Consider the following 3,364-nt stretch of genomic DNA (forward strand, 5'->3'; position numbering starts at 1 on the left):
AATATTTTGTGTTGTTTGTGGATGATTACACTCGTTATATATGGTATTATCCTATGCGTGCTAAATCTGACTTGTATGCTATATTTGATAAGTTTCGGTCACTCGTTGAACGTTCTTTTTCTCACAAGATTATTTCCTTTCAATCTGATTTAGGGGGAGAATATAAAAAGCTTGGTTTCACTCTAGCTTCGCTGGGTATTCGTCATAGGCAGTCCTGTGCGTATACTCACGAGCAGAATGGTCGAGTGGAACGCAGACATCGCCATGTTGTTGAGACAGGGCTATCTTTAATGGCTCAAGCTATGTTCTATCTCGTTTTTGGGACTATGCTTTTGAAACTGCTGTGTATCTAATTAATAAGATGCCTACCCGTGTTCTGTCTGATGAGTCCCCTCACTTCCGTTTGCATCGATGTCCCCCGTCCTACTCTTACTTGCGAGTGTTTGGTTGTTTGTGATTTCCTGTCCTCCGTCCTTATAATCGCAATAAACTCCAGTTTCGCTCATCTCCATGTGTTTTTCTAGGCTATCCTCCGTCTTATCGTGGCTATCGTTGCTAGACACTAACACTAACAAGGTTTTTATCCCGCCACGTGCGATTCGATGAGGTTGTGTTTCCTTTTGTTTCTCCTATTGCCTCACAGGTTTCTAAGTCACGTTCCGAACCGTGGGCCACTGCACCGATTGTGATGAGCCGAGGTAATGATGTCTCGGCCACCTTTGTTGATGGCGCTCGGCAGATTGACAAGCCAGTGTTGGCTTCTGGCCATGGTAACGGTAATGGTCACGAGCAGTCCGCATCGAGTGAGCGGACTGTCTCGGACCAGCAAGTTGAGCAGCGCGGCAGACCGCGCGAACATCCTTGGCGAGTCACTCCGCCTCCTCGGTCGCATGGCATGAGCACTCGTAGCTCGGGTCCGCATCAACATGTTTCCTTAACCACTATATCCACCGTGGTGCCTGAGCCTACCTGTTACTCTCAGGCGGTCAAGTTTCCTGAGTGGCGTGATGCAATGGACGCGGAGTTCAATGCCTTGGTCCATAATCATACATGGCGTCTTGTTCCATCTCAACCAAGTATGAATGTTGTTGGTTGCAAGTGGGTTTTCAAAACCAAACGGAAGGCCGATGGTTCAATAGAACATCATAAAGCTCGGTTGGTGGCCAAGGGTTTTAATCAGGTTGCTGGAGAGGACTTTTTTGAAACATTTAGTCCTGTGGTTAAGCCTACTATGGTACGTCTTCTCTTATCTTTAGCCGTATCACGTGGGTGGTCTATTCTCCAGTTGGATATTCACAACATCTTTTTAAATGGCGAGCTAGCTGAGACTGTTTACATGCGTCAGCCACCTGGTTATGAGGATCAATCATTACCTGATCATGTGTGTTTGCTTAAGAAATCTCTCTACGGTCTCAAACAAGCTCCACGTGCATGGTTCACAAGGTTACATGATTTTATAGTCTCTGTGGGCTTTGCGCCTTCAAAAACAGATGTGTCTCTTTTTATCTATTCTCGTGACAATGTTCGTATTTATTTCTTGGTGTATGTTGATGACATTTTGATCATGGGGTCTGACTCAGACCTTGTTACTGCTCTTATTGACAAATTGGCACTTGAGTTTAAAGTTCGTGATATGGGTGTGCCTTCTTTCTTTTTGGGAATTGAAACTGTCCCGTTATCTGGTGGTATGCTTTTATCTCAACAACGGTACATGAAAGATATTCTCAAATGTGCTGGCATGGTGGACTGTAAGCCAGTGGTCACGCCTGTCTCTACTGCGAAGCCCACCGACGACGTTGCCATTCCCTATGTCGATCCAACATAATACAGAAGTCTTGCTGGTGCTCTCCAATATCTTACGGTAACTCGTCTTGATCTGTCTTATGTTGTTAATCTCTTGTGTCAACATATGCATGCTCCCACTACTACGGACTGGGCCTCTCTAAAACGAGTCCTGCGATATGTCAAAGGCACCCTACATCTTGGTCTGCGTATTTCTCGGTCTGCATCGATGGATATTCACGCCTATTCTGACTCAGATTAGGCTGGCGATCCGAATGATCGCAAGTCTACTAGTGGTTTTGCTGTGTTCTTGGGCAGTAATCTTATATTTTGGGTTTGTCGGAAGCAACGGACAGTAGCACGTTCTTATACAAGGGCCTGGCTGATGTATCTGCTGAGGTTACATGGCTTGTTTCTCTGTTACACGAGATCGGCATCTCACCTGCGTCTCCTCCTCGACTATGGTGTGATAATTTGGGAGCTACTTATTTATGTGCCAATTCAGTGTTTCATGCCCGCACGAAGCACATTGAGATCGACTATCATTTTGTTCGCGATAAAGTAACCAAAAAGGAGTTAGAGGTGCACTTTATTTCAACCAAGGATTAACTAGCGGATATCTTCATAAAGTCTCTTTCGTCTATTCGTTTTAATTCTCTCCGTGACAAGCTCAATGTTTTGGCTAGTCAACCTTGTGCTTGAGGGGGAGTATTAGGACTATATTATTCATATTAGACTAGGACTATATTATTCGTGTTAGACTAGGATTCTATCTAGTATCTATATATTCGCTCTCTGTACTCTCAGACATTATTATTGAATACAACACAATTATATTCTCATCATTTCTATTGACCTTTCTCTTAATAATTTCACTATTTCTTTTTCTCATTAAACATTTATTCAATCTTACAATGTGCTATATATGAATCTAGTATATATATACTAATAAGAGTCAAAGAGAGTTGGACCTATAATGGGTGAAAAAATGACGGTCAATTTTTTTAATCAAATGAATGGCTCAGATTGATCAGATTTTAATTTTTCATTGAGATTTCCTAATTCATCCTTAATTATATGATTATATGATTATCCGTTAACATTTCTGTTAAATATTATCTTCTATGTTAATTTATGTTAGTTCACCGTTAACTTACTCATTGATTTCAATAAGAAAGGTCTTAGGTTCGAACCCCATTTCAATCAAAGTTGGCATAATTAGTACTTTGTTTTACTCTTATTAAATTAAATAATAATTTAATTAGTAGCTACAAAAAAAATACATATGCATTTCTTTAATTTAGAATTATGTGTCTACTACAATGCCTTTATTCAAAAAAAATAATTCATTATCAATAAATTAAATAAGAGAAATAATTTCATTAGTTATATTGTCTTTATTTTTCTCCAATATAAAAATTCTTTACATTCAAATTCATCAATTGATTATAATCGCTACATTGTCCCTACAATGTCTTTATTCAAAAAAATTATTCATTATCAATAAATTAATTAAGAAAAATAATTTCATTAGTTATATTCTCTTTATTTTTCTCAAAATGTAAAAAATATTCTTTACATT

This window comes from Ipomoea nil, unplaced genomic scaffold (genome assembly GCF_001879475.1).
Source record: "Ipomoea nil cultivar Tokyo-kokei standard unplaced genomic scaffold, Asagao_1.1 scaffold0179, whole genome shotgun sequence".
In the NCBI taxonomy this organism is placed as follows: domain Eukaryota; kingdom Viridiplantae; phylum Streptophyta; class Magnoliopsida; order Solanales; family Convolvulaceae; genus Ipomoea; species Ipomoea nil.